At 40.1% G+C, this 19,091-nt stretch overlaps 1 protein-coding gene across 2 annotated transcripts in view; it reads right to left on the bottom strand.

The window, feature by feature from the left end:
* Positions 1 to 19,091, bottom strand: part of ctnnd2a (catenin (cadherin-associated protein), delta 2a) — a 248,652-nt gene that overhangs the window by 228,879 nt on the left and 682 nt on the right. Inside the window, exon 1 of one of the 2 annotated variants that reach the window (XM_051410972.1) lies at positions 9,842 to 11,187. The exons of the other annotated variant lie outside the window; for it this stretch is intronic. The gene's annotated coding sequence lies outside the window, so the exon portion shown is untranslated. Of the gene's footprint in view, positions 1 to 9,841; positions 11,188 to 19,091 lie in introns of those variants that run through there. 2 annotated transcript variants of the gene reach the window in all.

The raw sequence follows: 19,091 nt of genomic DNA, 5'->3' as shown, positions 1-19,091 counted from the left end.
AGCAATACACGGCTGATAAAGATCAGTGTGTGCTGCTGATGGGCTGTCTGCTCATCCGACCACAGGCATCGGGGATGGCATTTATACCACTTGGCTGGCCTCAAGCTTTTAAGATAGAAACACCATTGTGTGTGTGTGTGTGTGTGTGTGTGTGTGTGTGTGTGTGTGTGTGTGTAGGTGTGTAGGTGTGTGTGTGTGTGTGTTGGTTGGGGGATCAAGGATTACCAAAGATCTAGTGAATGAGAAAAGTAAGAAAAAGCAATATGGGTTTGGCAAAGAAATGATACATGCAATATATACATTATATTTTATATATGAACCCATCTATTTTTGAAGAATAATGTTGATATGTTGCACAAATGTTATGGTATACTGCATGTTTTAGACTCACTCAACCATTTGCAGTAAAGTGAAATAAAATGTAGTAAAGTACAATTCTTAATATTGTCATCTAAAAAAAAAAAGACTGAATATCTTAAAGCTAAAGATCACATGTTCACATAAAGTATATGTTACAACTGGGTCTGTAGAAGTTAGCAATGTGAAGGAAAGATATGGCCAATTGCACAATTTCACTAATACTGCAACTTTTTCAACTTTAAAAGGGACCAGTGTTCGGGATGTAGTGACATCTAGTGGTGTAATTCAGATTGCAACTGCCTCACTCCACCCTCCCCTTCCAAGCATGAAGAAGAAAGTATAGTGGCCACGAAATGCGCAAATGGCCCTATCTAGAGTGAATGTTCGGTTTTTCTGTTACTGTAGAAACATGGCATTTCAACATCCCGGCCTCAATGGAAGGCAACCCACAGCGTCTGTAGATAAAAACGGTGACAAAATGAAAACTATTCTTAATTTGAGGTGATTATACACTAATGAAAACATACCTACGAATATTATATTCAATTTCTAGTCCTCCTAAATGTTACACACTGGACTTATAAAAAGAGAAATAAGTAATTAAAAAAAAAATTTAAAAAGTTTTTGTTACCTTCAGTAATTAAGAAGTAGAATAACATCTGGATATTTGGATACAGAGTTTAAACTAGTGGTGGCTAAAGTGGTGTACTGAAATAACATATCTTTCATCAAACATCTGTTCATTTTGACAGCAGTCAGATGGTATTATGTAACTGTCAATTACAGGTATCAGTTATGATGAATTATTTCTAATTTGAGTACATTTAATCATCAAAAAAGTGATGAGTCAAACTTATGACACAACAACCGTCTCCTATAAGCTCCTCTACAAACTACTTTACATGCAAACAAGCCAGGTTGGTGGATTTGAGAATGCTGTGCAGGTTACCAACAGCTAATGCTATAACCTATTAAATTACAGTTCAACTTAATTCAATTACCTCTGGCCAATATGCAAACATGTCTGGCACACTGGTAAAGAAAAACTGTGCTGTACAGTACACAAAACACTACTAACAAAACCTCTATTTGCAATTAAGCTTTTTTTTCCAGGCCATAAGTGTTGCCAATATTAATGCTGTCTTTTCCTTTCGCTGTGCAGTTGCTAGTATACACTCACATACTCACAAACTCCCTTTTCCTGTAGGAGACAACATCGATATGCATACATTTTCAGGTTTAAAGTGCAATATTTCAATTCATAACGTAAAATGGAGAAAACTAGCAAACCATGCTGAACGGATAATCATGACACCAACCTATCTGAGAAGTAATGTGAGGAAGCATTTCGTATTCAACACCCCAGATGAAAAAATAACAGATAATGGAAAGGCTTTTAGTTGTGACTTAAAATGCAGCTGCCTTATAGTAACTTTAACTTGTCATTAAAGTGAAGCAGCAGAGTCACTGAAACTAAAGAGAACCATGTCATTTCTACTATGTAGTTTAAGATTACGCTACAAAACATTTGCATGTTGGTTAAAAGTTGTTTAAACTTGAAGTGCCAATCCTATTTTGTAAAACCTTGTAAATGGCATGCATATGTAAGAGCTGCAGGTTTGCAAAGTGCTGGCGCTGTTAGCTCTGCAATTGGATGATATTAGCTGGACCTGATTTCAGCTTCTTCACATCACTGACACGGTGGGTCCTTGTGTAGACAGAGAAAAAGCAATGATGTGTGTGTGTTAAAAAAAACAAACAAGAAATGAACACACACATATTTGCCCACGATCACATACACATCTAGGCGCAGGTGTTCATATCCTACCAAACACATTATTTCCCACTTGATCAGCCAGAAAGATAATAGTATGTTGCTGTGCAAAGAGACTATAGATGAAGCCAACAACAATATACCTCCCTGCTTCGTGCCACGTAACATCTCATTATGCCAAACCTTTTCTTTCTCTCTCTCTCTCTCTCTCTCTCTCTCTCTCTCTCTCTCCTTCTCTCTCCACACACACACACACACACACACACACACACATCAGCTCTAACATTTTCTCCTGTCAGGCAACATTTAATGTCCTTACACCTGCAGCACCTGTTGCAAATCCCTTTTTGGCATACAGATTTCATCGAAAGGGTCGGCGTGCAAGTTCAGCCATAACAAAGAGCACAATTCAATGTTTTAGTCAATAATAGTGCAACAGGAGTTAACAGGTAGGTGGTGCAGGCATCACTCTAGTCAAAGAGCTGGATGCAAAAACATACTGTATTAGAAACAGTCACACATGCTCTTGTACACTAAGACTAACCCCCTTACATGTAATAAAGGTCACAATCACACACATACACACCAACAGAGGAGCACACAGGCATGCTTCCACACTCAAGCATTCACAAGCCAACTATGAGCTTCATTTTCATCCAGGGAAATCAAGATGATCCGTGCTCCAGCTATGGCTTCTCTTTGATGCTCAATTAGCTCAGGCAGACCTGGCTAGCTGAGCCAATTATTAATTCAGCTTAGCAAGTTCATTGTGGCAGGCGCAGAAGTGATGTCATGGCTAGGCAACCACAGACATACTGCTCTCACTGTAGGACCTGCACTAAATGCATACCATTAGCTTTTAATATGCAGCATTTTCATTTTTGACACTAGTAAATATAGCATGGTGCAATTCTGCGGTTTTTCTCATCACATTCTGGGTTTTTTCTGCACACCTCTCTGTCACTTCTTGCTTTTGATGATTCCTGGTCTCTCACTCAGCCGCTATGCTTCTTCCTCTTCTCTCTGCTTCTGAGCCAGTCCTTCTTCCCAACAAGCTCTCACTAGCTCTTCATTTTCCACCTGTTTTTCACATTACAGCCCCCCCCAACCCCAACATCTTTTTCACCATTTACCCCTTCCTTTGAATCATCTCTTCTCTCACCTAAATCCTTAACCACCTCACTCTTCGTGTTTTTTTTTATCACATCTCTTATTTCCTTTCCCTTCCTTTTTTCTCTTCCTTTGTTTTCCCTCGCACTAAAGACTGAAGCGAAAGAGGGAGGATAATGGAGTGGGGGGAGAGGAGGAGGGCGGTGGGCTGACAGAGGGAGTCCCATCTGCAGTGAGCTCATTAGAAGATGGGAGGAGAAACGGCAGCAGAAACACTAGCAGGCAACCAAACAGCCCTCTCTAAGTCTGTCTGTCTGTCTGTCTGTCTGTCTGTCTGTCTGTCTCACACACACATATTGCTGCCTTGCTGGACCCATTCCAACACTGACACATCGCTACCTCTCTCTCTCTCTCTCTCTCCCTGTCTTCTTCCTGCTGTGCTCCTCAAAGTCCTGCTCTCATTAATCACTATAATATACAATACACAGCAATTGGTGAATGGTTTTACCTTTTACCACCTTCCAGTACTGTGGGGCCATATATTTTTACTACATGTGGCATCAGTGGAAATCGAGCCATAAATCCAAAGCATTGTTAAAGCTGCACAACTTTTCTTCTTTTCTTTCCTTTTCAGACAAAGGAGGAGGAGTGTGGTACATTCGTGATAGGAAGACTAAATGCTCAAGTATACTTCAGAAGGTTTAATCTCTAACTGCTGCCTGAGCTTGACCATACTTTGTCACAGCTCAAGAAAATCCAGATTGGACCCAAATGCAGGATAGCACAGGCAGCCGGATGACTTTGGTGATTTAATATAGATTGAGCTTACAGGCCAAGGCAGACGCAGGTGCAGGTGGGCAGGTAAGCAGGCAGGCAGGCAGGCAGGTAGACAGGTACATAAACAGCTCCAGGCAAAGTAAAAGCCATCAGGGCAACACAAGGACAAAACAACCAGGAACAAAGTAGCCAGGGACAAAACCAGGAAGAACTGACACACAAACAAGGCTAAAGAATAAATACACAACTGAGGGGAAGCATAAGAGGAGATACAAGAGGAGGGGAATTACAAAATAAAACAAGAAGTAACTAAAGAAACCCCAAAACCATACCACACTTTTGTAGACTTCATGATGATTTGGGGAATTGTCAACAGTGCTTTCAGTCGCAACACCTGTCTCCCAAAGTGGGGGAACAGAACCATCTACCTCGAAGTCATTGTACATTTACCTCATTTGCCAAAATTAAACTAATTTGGCATTTGGAGCCACTGGACTCTAAAGTGGCCAAGTGCAGGCAATCTACGCCAGTTGCACACTCCAGTCTACACCGTAATGTGATAACACTGTCCACTCCTTTCACCTCTAAACTACAAGTATTTTTCTCTCGCTTTAATGTGAAGGTCTGCAGATGGTGAGGACACACTAATGGTGCTGGGAAGCATGAAAAGACAAAGTCATGTCTTATCAGCAGAAAGCCTGGCTATACTATCTTAAAAATTTCTCTGTGCAGCATTTCAAGTGCTATTCTACTTCGTGTCCATTTTCTTGTCATTAAACAGTTATTTTTAACAGATGCCCCAACAGGAAAATGTGTCACTGCTTCCCCTTCAGCAAAGAGGCTAAAGGGTCAGTGACAAACCAACATCCTTTGAGCTGTGAGGAATTCTGTGTCCTACTCAAGGACTCTCCAGTGATAAAATGTGGCCTTGACACCTGACCTTTTGGTTGAAGAATGGGCTCCTCTAACAACTACACCACACTGAATGTGTGATGAAGAGCCACCTAAATCATTCTCAGTCTGTTGTGTCTACTAATCAAATGTGAAAAAATAAATTTCACACACATATGAAATACGATCAACTCATTAAACGGTGCAGTGTTGTGCCTCTGTATACTAAGGAACAGTGTTGGGCAGTGATTGTTTTTCATTAATGAGTAAAGATATATAATTCAGTGATTACATCACAATTACTAATCCCAGTAATTCTCCGTCATGTCCAAATTTTGGGTGCTGGCATGTTGCTGTCCTACCAGGATTTTGATGGAGTAATGCTTATAATTTTGGAACTGAGCGTTCAGGAGACAGACTGGTCTGGGATGTGTTGGCTTGGCACGAGGCTGGAAGTAGGGGGAGGTGACTTTAACACTCCACCAAAACAGGAAGAATGTGGCTACTGCAGTTCCAAAATTGTCTACTTTACATGCTGTGTCTTAGCTGGCTTGCTAAGCTTTTATTATAGAGATGAAGGTTGTGTAGACCCCACAGCTTCATTATGTGGAGTGCTATGTGCGGTCACCAGGGCTAAGCCAGCTGTTGATAATCAGTACATACCTCCAAACCACAGGCAGGCTTGTTAAAACACTACCGCTTTTGTCCACAGGGGCTGCCACGATCAATACAAAATGAAAGTTACTTGTAGCTGCTTTAAATACAGATGTGCAATGTTGTTGTGGAGTAGGGGTGTAAGAAAATATCTAACAATATCGTATTGCAATATTATTTTGTGATATTGTATCAATTCATGTAAATTGAGGGCTTTGATGTTTGGATGTTACAGGGATAAATGCAAATGCAGATCCCACTGTTCTGGTTGCATACAAAAGTCACCTTTTTGAATCTTAACTTTCATGAAAAAAAAAAGAAAGAAACAAAATTAGATTTTTAAAAGAAATCAAATATATCGCTTTGCTTGCAATATCGCAACATATAACAAAATACTGAATCGCATCCCCTGTATCATGATACGTATCGTAACATCAGATTCTTAACAATACACAGCGCTATTGTGAAGGCCTTTGATTTGTTTCAAAGCTTGTGTGGTTGAGTAATTCCTACAGAAATGTAATTACTTTTTAAGTGAGGAGAAATTGATTATATTGTTCGAGTAACTGGCCCAGCACAGAAGAGGATTAGCACTGGTAAAGCAGCAATGTTTAAAACCCTATTGCTTATGCTATACATTTTTTAGCTTCCGCCTCAATTACAGATAGGTTTGTGTAATGTTTACAGACAGGAGTTTCAAAAATAAAATTAAAATTGCTTCTTGCCGGGCGAGTAAAATAAGAAATGAGGAAGACTCGGTCGACCAACTCAGTGCAGCATCAATGGGGGTGAATATATTCCTAATGGGGCAAGCTGCTAAATGTATTTCATTCTCATTCTCTGATTAAAGCTAAAGAAAGCAATGATGATGACATGGACATCACTGAGCTCAAAGTACAACATCTAGAATATCACCTGGACATATTCCCATAAGATAGCCATGTTTGGTGCACTGCAGAGCACCCTTGAGGAAAAAAAGAATATTACAGGTTTAATGGTGCATAACATGTATGTAATCTTGTAACAATTCCACTGTAATGGGGATATTGTAAAATTGTCCATTAGCAGACAGGCACATCAGTGTTTTTTATGTCATTAAACAAGCTCATAAGCATCTAGTCATCAACATAAGCATCAAGTCAACTGATTGATGACCACACTGAGGCTGTCAATTAGCACCTCCCGTGTGTCCATAAATATGCAATCAATGCAATTGGCGAGTATGGATCAAATGTCAGCCAGCTGCCTGAGGCCCATTCACACCGCATTTTAGTGAATGTATAGAAGAAAACACGAACAACATACAGCAGATCACAGAGCTCAAGGACATCAAAGTGTTAAATCAAAGCATTCACTCTTGTTAATGGTGCTTTTATGTTCTACAGTTGTCTCGTGTCTGTTTTATATTCTTTTACTCATGTAGTCATAGATGATGAAACATGAATAGATCCACATACAGATACTTCTTCATAATAGAAAACAGCTATTTTTGTGCGTTCAAGGAGAAAAGGGTCATACCTAGAGCTTAATTTCACATGGGCCAATGACTAGACTGCTAATAAAAGATACACAGTCAATACAGCAATATCGTTTTTACACCTCATGTTGACAAATAAGCAGAATCAGATGTTGCCTCTGGGCTTCTGTCACACCTCAAAGAGGTACCATATTTGCCACCGGGCCTCATAGCTCCTCTGGAGGAAACCCATTTGTGCATTTTCAACAGTCATCTAATCTAATATTTAGGCTCTTGCACACATATGAAAATAATAAGCTATTGGGAAGACATATTGTACTCTCACTTGTTTAAAGAACATTTTGAATCTTTCTTCAGTGTTAAAATAACAAATGCACGGTGTGATTCTGTAGGGAGGAACCTTTTGGCCTTGTCTACTGATGCGGAGGTCAAAGGTCAGGTTTAATTGTGGAACAGAAGCCCTGGACCTGGTAGAGCTTCATTGTCTTGCTCCAGGTACTGTTGGTGTAGGACAGTCTCCCTGCTCACTATGCTGTCTTACACGTCACATGAATTATGAAAATTCCTGGAACAAGTGAAAGTAGAAGGGGAGGGAAATAGTTTCATCCCGCTGAAAGAATTCTGTCTTGTTACTAAGCATAAGATAAAAAGAAATCAGGAGATCAAATTCCATTTCTGACATGAACATTTTACAACATCTCAATGTCAGTGTAGCACAGTTACTTTAGTATATGCTAAAGAATTACCATACACACTAAACTAAGCTATTTCACAGCCTGGAAAGATGATTTTGACACCAAATCCTCTCAGCACGCAACGGGCCAAACACCCAAAAACTTCAAAGAAGACATTTGACAAGGGAATTCCAGCCTCTCTTGATCTCAATCTTTGCTCATTTCCCGTGTCAAGAAGTGGCCTCAGGTACAGCATGCTGTATCAGATATAGATTTGACAGCCACAGAATGGTATTCGACCTGTTACACTATCGATGCACTAAACCACACCTCACTCTCACTGTCGAATGAAAATAAAATTTATAACAGTTACAGTATTTTCAAATCCTCCCTGACCCTGCTCTGCCACAGGGAGGTTAACTATAATTCAAACTCTTCCCTCCCTTCATCAGCACAACTCTATAAGGCAACTGCCGGGCGAGCTCATCCCGGCAGCTCTTTGGACTGTCGTCAGCACTCCATCCTGTGGACGCCTGCCAGTAGCCCCTCTGTCTGATCAATAGGCACCGGCGGCTAGCTTTCCCCCCTTTGCTCTCTCTCCCTCTCTCGGCTACCACAGTATAAAGACGGTTCTGTTCTGCCGGCGCAGCATAGTGATTAGGCATTAGGCCTGCGCTGCTGTGTGAATTAGCTTAATCTGTGTCCGCGATGAAGGACGAGGCTTTTCATGCCCACTGGAGACATTCACTGGACATAAAAGAAGCTAATCTTTAGGAAATTTAGAGATGGGGTGGAGTGTGTGAGGGAGACACACTTCCCACAGTGATAGGTCTTTTTGTAATGCTGCTTATCCTTTAACAATAAAATAAATCTATAGAACTTCCTGAATATGTGATGCTCATGGGCAAGGAGTGTTGTACAGTCATCACTTGAAGTATTGGAGAAAGTGAATAACATACTGCTTGAAACAGACTGAGCTGTGGTTGTCTGAGGAGGACATGGGAGGGAGAAAAATCTATATCCCCATATTCCTGCACCAGAGGTCAGTTTGAGGGGAATTAGAGGGGATTGTAATATCCTTGTTACGTGGCGGCTCACCTGCCCACAAAGGGAGCTGCCCGCAAACCTGCAAACCTCAACTCAAAGTTTTATAGTTTCTAAGCAACGCAGATCAAAAGACAAAGGGTTTAATGCGATACAAACCTGAACATGCACTAATACCTTTTCCCTCTCTGTACAACTGTCCATCATGCAACTGCCCAAGCGCTGACATAGGAGGCTGAACATGGACCCACGGCATGCCTAACAGCAGCCTAGCCCCCCTCCTCCTCCTCCTCCTCCTCTCCTCCACATCATCTGCTGGATATATTGCATGCCCTTGACAAACTGCCAGCACACAATCCCCCTCCTGCAGATGCCTATTGATCAAAGCACAGGTACGGCTGTGGGAAAGGCACTGAGTCTTACCCATACTCTTATCCTTGTGTCACCTCTCAACAGACAAAGGCAATTCCATAAAATGTAATGGCTATCAGCGGACAATGAGATTTATAAACAATATACTATAATGCCCAAGGCACAGAATTTGTCTCAGTAATAAATCATACACCATATTATACCATGACATCATGTGCAGGTATGTTTAAGCATATAGCAGCAACTTAACTTGTGGTTGTGAATGCACTTACCCAAAATAATCACCTGGCGAAGGAGAGCAACTGTACCGCTTTTGTTTACACGGTGCTTTTACACCTTTAAAGCACTTTTACGCACAACCAATGGGGAATATGGGTCAGCAGCCAGCTGGGTCCAAATATCTGTTGTGTGTGTTGGGTGATCTGAGCACAGCCGGACGCTTGTTTCGGAGAAGAGCTTCACAGCCGAGCCTGTTATTAAAAGCAGGGCATCATTTTTAAATAAGCACGTTTCCCAAAATCCTCCTCCACGCATGATGTAAAAGTGTTGCTCAGATTCCCTGCGCATCTCCAAATCACAAAACCATGCCCCCACTCTGTGGCATGTTAAGGGACTAAAAACACAGGCTTTTTTTGAAGACCTGTCACCCTTTCCCCCTCTGCCCGATCATATCAAGTCTACAGCGGGAAAAACAACGCGATGACTTACCGAAATGAGATCCTGGCCACTGACAGCGACCGGCTTCCCCTTGTTTTCCTTCTGCCCCCGGTCCGCCTCTCTTTCAAGTCAATCCGCAGCGTGCTGAGATCAGATCAGAACAGAGCGGTGCGCCTTTTCGCTGCGTCCTGCGTCCAGAGTTGCCGGGGATGGAGCGACCATGAGCCGGTGTGCTGGGGCGGGGGTGCAAGGCTGAGGCATCCGCAGGGAGGAGGAGAAAGATGTGGAAGAGACGGAGGAGGAAGAGGCGAGGCGCTGGGTACGAAAGCGAGAAAGAAAGGAAGAGCGATAGAGAGAGAGGAGAGGGGAGAGAGCAGCAAAGCACTGCAGCGACGGGGAGGCAGCACCACCGGAGAGGAGGCAGACAGCAGCCCTCTCTCGCTCACTCACGCACGTGCGCGCACGCGCAGGGTCGCCATCATACAAGGGTATGGAGCGCCATCTACAGGTGGTGTGTTGTTGGAAGCTTTTGGGAGTTTTCTCATACATTGAATGTGTGTGCCGTATGTGCATACTCACATTGTTATTTCTTTATTTTCTGACAGACCATGGGGGAGTGTCAGTGTATCTCCACAGGGAGCCCTTAGGGCTTATTGTACCCTCAATTTCTTCCTGTTCCACTTCCACAGCCCAACAAGTGCTGTGTTTAAATGCTGTGTGCTATATATGTCATTTAAGTGTCCTATAGAAAGCCGTCCATGGCACCAATTATTGTCTTGTAACAACACCTCTTTCACACACACATTTAGTCTCTTGAGATCCTTTACCATGACCATACTACATACCTAACCCCAGGTATGTGGGTTTTTGTTTCCAAATGAGAGTCCCCATATGTGACTGTGTGAACAGAATTTTCCCCTCAATACCACCGCCACCAACCTAACCCATGTTATTGTTGTTGTAATTCCCCCCCATTTGCACACATATATACACTCCTCGGCAACCAGATCCCTATTGGATTATTATGATGATATCACCTAACATACACTCCATCATCTTTCCAACTCCCAATTCCCTTCTCTTTTCACAAACACACACACATACATACACACACACACACACCTGGTTTTCCAAGGTCAAGAATTGCTGAGTATTTCAGATATTGCTGTTCTGCTGGCTCAGATGGATTGAGGATTTTGTTTGTTTCTGTCTTTCTAACCGTCTTTCTTCAAATGTAACTCTCCTTGCACACATTAAACATGATCTTTTTCTTTTTCAATCAAATGTTTTCTCTCATATTTTACACTTCAATTCTAAACAAAAAAGACATTTTTAAGAAACATTTGTTTTGTAGTTAATTTAATTTAGTGACTAAAATGCTTCTTTGATTGTGATATTGATATTAATGTCTCAAAATTAATGTGGTATTGATTTTATGTACATTAAACACCATAGCACCATGAATAAGAAAGCAAAGTAAGCCAATTTAATTTATGTAATATGATTAATTTATTTCAGAAAATGTGTAATATGTTGATGTATGAATGTATGTGTACAGATTAGAAATGTATTGAGAAGAAACCACAATAAATATGAATACTGGCATAACATAATAAATAAAAGTTTATTATCAATAACACCAGTAACTTCAGTCAGTCAGTCCACGTCACTTTTATCACAACTTAACCTCACACAGATAAGTACAGTACTGGCGCTGTATTGTGCGTCACCTATCAACAAGACTGCATCAGATAAGTTAATAATCAGACGAACTAGCAGAGGTGAATCACCTTGTTTCACTCAGTCACAAGAATTAACACTATATACACCCTGAGCTTCAGGTGTAAACATGTTTTTATTTCTGGTTTCGTAAATGCATGCCACATAAATGCAGAACACACTTTTTCTTACTGTTAATAACAACAGTTATTTAATCTAAAGCAAGGCATTTTCATGAAAAAAAAAGAACAGCTGTGTGTTTGGAATAAACAGCATAATCAGTGATAGCCAGTATAGCTACACAGGCATACACAGAAACTTAAATGTCACTAGAACCTTTCTATATTTACGTACAGGTTTACATTTAGAAAGGCAATAATACACACTTTCAGTTCTATTACAGTTGTATTTCCACAGGTTTAAGGCAATTTGACAAGAATACTTGAGCAGAGTTAATGCACAAAAAAGTCAAGCATTTTTTAACTCAGATTTGGACAAAAATAAGAGCACTGCCAAATCACTGAATCTTCATCCCACAGCTATGCCAAAAAGAGAGAGATGATGTTCCTTACTCTTACAGTGAATAGAAACACCTTGCACGGTGTGGAAGACATCTGTTGTTTGAAGAAAACTTCACTCAGGTTTTGGATTGAAGAAAATGATCTGTATTTGAGTTTCACAAGAATGTTATGATGAACATTATGAACATTCATGCAGCATGGAGAGAAATACAAATATAGGTTGTATTAGTACTTCCCTGATTTCTATCCTGAAGGCAGACAATTTATATCCTTTGCCTCTGAGTCCTCTGAGTGTATTTACAATCATACCACTACATTAAAGCAAATTCAGTTATAGTTGAAAAAACTGATTTCAAACACAGACATTTAGAAGCATGGGTGAATTGGTGTGTATTTAAGAAATAAATCATATACAATATGATGTGAAAGAAGCTGCATTTTTATCCAGTTATGTTTGTGTACTGGTATCAGGATACTGATTGGTTCAGCATACTGGTAACATTCTGGTACTGTAATTAGATGGTGAAATCATTTTTGTGTACAACATAATATTTTTTATTGATCTTAGACAGTGGCTCTGAACTATAATAGATTTTATGATGTAGCTATTATTTGTTGTTTTATTAACCATTCAGAATACTGATATCCTGTGTTTGTCATTAGAGAGAATGGCCTGCATGGATACATCTGGGTGGGAATAGTGAAAGGTCAGTGCTTGCCCTCCTACACTGCTGAGGGGCCCTTAAGCAAGGCATGTTTACCCCCAACTGCTCTAGGTGGTTTTGCTAGGTGGCTGTTTAGTGACAAGCAGATGAAATTGTTTTACTGGACAGCTTCCAAGTATGAATAGTATGTGTTCCTGAAAAAGAGTGGATTGGTCTCAGTGAAACCTCCCTGGAAATTTTTTTTTTGGGGGGGGGGACAATATCATCAGGCAATCTCAGTCCCTACCAGCAGCCAAGGCTTCTAACTTTGTTGGTTTTGGAGCTATAGTGTCCATCCTCTATTGCCAGAGTCTCTGCTGACACAGTTGCAAACTGGCTGCTGGAGAATGCCCCGAAATCAAGAATTTTGTTAATGATCACCATTCATCTGTCTTCAGTTTACAGCAGGAGGTTTTGCAGTCTGCCAATTTGAATCATATTTCTTTTTGTTTGTTTTTCCTGAACGGTAATGTCATATGGAATTGTTTGTGTTGGATGTTTTCATCTTTCACATATGGACAAAACAGACATATTTCACTTGATTATTCCCTGATCTCATATTGTAATAGCGTTACAGCCAAAAGGGAATTTGAACGACACATACAAAAATCTCTCACATATTGCAGATGAAATGAGTTTATTCTTTGGCATATCTCTGCCTGCTGTTTACCAGCCTGGTTACAGACTGGGAACTGATTTATGAGCTGAATAAAAGATAAATCCAAAGTAGAGTGAGGTTAACTTGAGATGAATCTACTGAAAATAGTTTTAACTTTGGTAACTACAAGCATTATCATTTTCTTATCTTAAAAGTACCTTCATGACATTTTCCACTTCTTATAGTTACTTTTCTGTTTCTTTCTTCCACTCTCTGAATGCAATGTAGTATATGCCAGTGTGTACAGTCATGTCTCAAGAAAAACCACTAGATGGTGCCACTAAGCTGACATATGACTTGTTATCACAATGCATTTATGAAATCATTCACATTCAAGGAAATCTGCATTAAGTTTCTGCATATCTTTTTAAATCCAAATTAATTCTACATGTTCATAGATTTTCTTAAAAGCAACAATAGTTTGTAAGCAGTTAGTAGTGTGTGTGTTGAACTGAAGGACATGCTACAAAAGGGGTTCATGAAAAAATGTATTCCATGCTGTAACAAATGGAACATTGTTATAATAAAGTCTATCACCTGATACATCTTATAGAAAACATTACGTCCCCCTTTTGGGCTATCACATTGTACAGTCACTTCATTGGCATGACTTCTGAACATGGACACTTTTCCCTTGTTGGAGAGCGTTTGATGCATGACTGGAGAAAATGGTTAGTCTGTGAAGAAAAGGAAGAAAAGAAACTGCAGTCATCCTACACAGAGAAAGAAGTCCACTTAATTGTGTAAATCAAGTGTTTTGTTCCATTTTTATAGAATATGTTTTGCCACGACTTGCTTTACTTTTGGAAAAACAGTCATTCTACACTCATCTCCAAGCACACTCGCACACACATAGGATGGGACTCCCATCCGATGCTACACTTCATTTGACAATGGGTTTGTGCAAATAGACAAAACAAGTCACAGTACATTACTGCCTTTACACACAACATTTACACAAAAATGTTGAGAAAAGAAACTGGTACAGCATCTGGTAAGAAAAACAAAGTCTGGTTTTATTCAGCCAGCTCACAGACGAGCAGATTTTCATCAAGTGGACTGTGAGGTATAGAGAAATAATTTTATACAGCTGAAAAGGACTGTGTCTGTGCTGACTCATGAGAGTGATTTGTGCAAGTCTGGCATAACTTTCTTAAACTTAGTTTCAAAATCAAAAACATAATGTTTAAAGAGAAAACATCATGGCATCAAGGATATGTGTCCTGTAACTCCCTATGCAAACATATTGAGCAGCAGATAAGTGCACGGAGAGAGATCACTGCTAATCCCCCTTCAGGGATTCTAAGAACACAGCCTTCAGGTGGATGATGGGGAAGTGGAGGATGGAGAGAGCGTAAAAAAATGCATTCAGCATAAGAAGTGGTGCTACAGCAGTGAAGAAGGAGCAACCGCAGAAAAGCAGCATCACCAGACTGAAGAGCAGAGAGAGCAAGTAAGCTAAAACACTTTTACAGTAAACTGTCAGGGTGATAGATGTACACTACACGGCCAAAAGTATGTAGATACCTGAATAATGTGGACAACACCATAACATTACATCCAAATGTGATATTATTCCAAAACCATGGGCATTAATAAGCTGTTATAACAGTAAGCTGCTCTCCTGGGAAGACTTTCCACTAGATTTTGGAACCAGGCTCCAAAAAATTCTTCCTATTCACCCATAAGAGCATCAGTGAGGCTCTGCACTGACGTTGGGATGTGAGGACAGGGTCATAGTCAGTAATCCAATTCATCCCAAAGGTTGAGGTCAGTGCTCTGTGCAAGCCAGTTCTTTGAGGCTTTGTGTTCACAGAGGCTTTGTCATGATGAAAGAGGACAGGGCCCTCCCCAAAGGTGTTGTTTTTCCACATAACATTTGGATGGGAAATCTGTGATTGATGCAAAGAACTATGGTCTGTGCTATGATAAAAAAAAACGTTCCCTTAGTTAAGTTAGACTAGAAAAAAAACATCCTTAAAATTTAAGTAAAGAGTTAAAGAAAGATAAAGAAAAGATTCTTACACTTCTCCATCAACTTCTCCAAAAACAAAGCAAATTCCTGTTTTTTATTCCCTTTTTTAATTCACACGACCAAACATTTGTCAGAACTCTCCCCATTCATAAAACGTGTTGCAACCCAGTTTACGGGAAATGGTTCCAGTAATGTAGTTTTCACTCAAGAATATTAAGCAACACTGTGTTACAGGATGTGCTCTGTTGTCACACCCTCATGTCTTTCTGTGATTTTGAGAAGTGTTGCAGTATTTGGGCGTGTCTCCAAAACAAATCTTGACTGAAAAAGACCACCCACAGTGCCTGTGTTCTGCTGACAAGAAATAATTGAATCAATAGGTTTCACCTGAGATAAAGAAAGAACACATGAGCTAATCACACTTTACAGCACTTACAGAATATGGCTGGCTATATGACTGCATGGTCAATCTGATAAACTGACTCAAGTTTTATTTTGCAATGACATGAAGGGAAACCAGTGATCACCAGAAAACCAAAACTCATCCTGGTCAGCATGTTACAGTAAGTACACATGCTTTGAAGTAAATCAGCTAAAACAAGCAAAAAACACTAGTATTGTCAATAAATGACGATGAATACAGAAAATCCAGCCACAGACCATAATCATTTACTGTCATATGTCTGACTTCTAACCTAGCCTATTAAAAAGGGAAATGTATTTTTCTCGCGGAAACCCTCCATCATTCCCACAGAAAACGTCCTCCAAACATATTTAAAATCCCTGTCTGACATCTGCAGCTGTCATAAACAGTTCCCTCACCACTGGTGCCTTTCATCTGGTTTCAGAAAAACCTGAACCAGAGCTGATTGTCTTCAAAAACTACTAGCCATTTACTCAAAATACATTCCTAAAAATGAATTGAACTCAGCTGCAGAAGGTTTGGGGTATTTTTTTCAATGAATGACATGGAGCACAGCACTTTTTCCTTTCTTATTGCTTGGTCAGTGGCTTGATTTATTTCATTTTTTTGAAAGCCTTAAATGTCATATAAATAAAGTTGATTACTATTAAAATATTTTAATAATAATACTATTATTGAGCAACAACCTGATTAGAGGGACACGTAATTACTTTGCTGTAAGCGCCTTGGTCGAATTCAACTTTCACATACATTCCAGTTTAGCCTATCCTATGTATAGTAGGTGTCTTCAACTATGCCCCTATAAAGATGACACAAAACGCTATGTGCAGTACAGCATCTATGATGTGTTAGACAAACTAAAAATACTTGACTACATTCCTGTCAGCACATGGCAAACCTCACCCAACTAGAAGTCCATGTTGGCCACAACGTTTACTTGCATCATCCCAGTGTTTGATATGTATCCTCAACATTACAGGACACAAATAATGCAAAGTAACAAGCCAAACTGAGGCAAAGTTGACAAAGATCATCACCACTGACAATCAAAGTGAAAGAAATCTAACAATTTACCACCTTTGATGTTCTGTGTCTCAGTACACCCCAAACATAGTTTGTAAGTGAATCACAACACACCAGGAAACAAGAGGACTCTTGCTGTGGAACATAATCTGTGTGTTTGATTGCTGTTGTCATGGTTACCCTGATCGCGTTCTGGGCCCCGCGACGCAATGGTTACCAGCGCCACTGTCATAATCTGATGGATGTCTTTAATTACTGTGGACTCCAACACTTCAACACACACACACACACACACACACACACACACACACACACACACACTCACTAGATGAAACAAACTCTGTTTTATCTGTATACAAACTTATCTAACATCTAACCTTAATTTAAGGATACAGGAAACAGCAGTTTGACCAACGGTGGTGGAGTGTAACTAAGTAGATTTACTCAAGTACTGTACTCAAAGGTCCAGTATGTAACATTTAGGAGGATCTAATGGCAGAAATGTATTATAATATTCATAGGTATATTTTTTTATTAGTGTGTAATCAACTGCAAAAAATACTTGTGTTTTTGTTTCCTTAGAATGAGCTATTCTTATCCATAAAGGGGTATATAGGTAATTAAAAATGGACGTAATCTGCGTGGCATCACCCATAGGTTTCTGAAGAACCATCGCGAAGCTCTAATTGTGGTGGCTCTGGCTGTCGTTGTCTTGGAGATCTTGACTCCGGCAGCTCCAATCCAAAAATGGCGTGGGTGGAGCTCAGGCAGGCTGAATGAAGCCTGGTTACTGAAAACAGCCACCTGTGACTCCAAGCAGCCATGTCCTTAATTATGCATCACTTTAAGTATTGATATATTGATAGAGAGAGCGACATTTTTTTGTACCAGGCTGTTAACACGTTTATTCCTGCTGTAAAATGGGGCTTATGGTGATCACTCACTGCTGTAACCAGCCTCAAATGCGTGCAGCCAGGAAGTGGGGTTTATGTATGTGATTTCAAAGTTGGCATTTTACAGAGATAGACTGTAATCCATAATTGTCAGTAAAATTTAAAATCCTGCTTTTAGTTAGGAAAACAGATAATATGTTATGCTATGCTCCTGCCAAGCTTTGAGAGACAATTTGCTCTTACTGGCACCGGCAAACCTATCAGCTACAAATGACCACCTTGCCAAATTTTCAATCCCACTAACATGTTTTTGTTGTGCACTTCCTGCCCTGAAATCATAAAGCATCACAGCATCGTCTTCTCACAATAACATGCTTCCTGTATATCTTATTAACCAAACTACTAAAGAATTTAACTGTGTTATTACAAGCTTTTCCAGTGAATTCAAGCAGTTGTTGTGCTTCGTCACTGGCTCGGTTCACATTCCATTTGTGGCTGACGTAGTAAAATCAACATGGTCCGTCTGCAAATTTTTGAGCATGTGGACAAAGTGGACCATACCATAGGTAACTTTTAAAATATCTGTTATAATTTTTTCCTCACAGATCGATTTGCATGCATAGGCCCGAGCCTCTGCCATAAATACCATGTTTATCTGCCATTTATTGCTTACTTTTAGAGGCTGTAATCTTCAACTGTGCATAGGTGTCATCATAGATTAGCAGACAAACATTTTTCGATTGTTCCAAAGGACAAATTAAAGATTAAAGGTTACTAAATATTTGCAGTAAGTGCACCTTAATGGTATAATAATTTACTTAAAGAAATTAATTATGTTTATCTTAAGAAGTGATCTGGTCATATTTATTGCAATTTTACAATAAATCGACACACTGCCTACTGGAACAAGTCAATCCCCAAAGTGAGGTTATGGGCAGTGCAAATGAAGGAATGAATAAATGAATGAATTAATGAATGAATGAATAAAACGGTCACTGAGTGAATGAGGGCAGGTTTGGAGAGGTGAGAGGTGACCAGGGGAGTTCACCTCCAGACAGGCACACAAACCCTGGGCAAGGGAATGTGAACTGCTCACCCATGGAATTAAGCAAGGCACTTAATGGACCTTTTTCACAGCAGCCAATCTGACATGAAGGGTAAACACAGTTGTTAATATGTGTGTGTAACAATGGCATTAATCAGTATCATTACTAACACCTGTTTACCCTACTATTGGGTGTCAAAAAGGCTGCTGAAAAAGGCTCATGTGTGGCATTTCACTTATACAGAGCGTTTGAATGAATGAATAAAGGGGTCAGCCAGCCCCAGAGGTACGTCCTCCCGCTGTGTGTCCAACTATATGGGAAAAACTGTCTTAAATCAA

The sequence above is a fragment of the Dicentrarchus labrax genome, unplaced genomic scaffold, assembly GCF_905237075.1.
Source record: "Dicentrarchus labrax unplaced genomic scaffold, dlabrax2021, whole genome shotgun sequence".
Taxonomy (NCBI): Eukaryota; Metazoa; Chordata; class Actinopteri; family Moronidae; genus Dicentrarchus; species Dicentrarchus labrax.
This window is presented reverse-complemented; position numbering and strand designations above follow the sequence as displayed.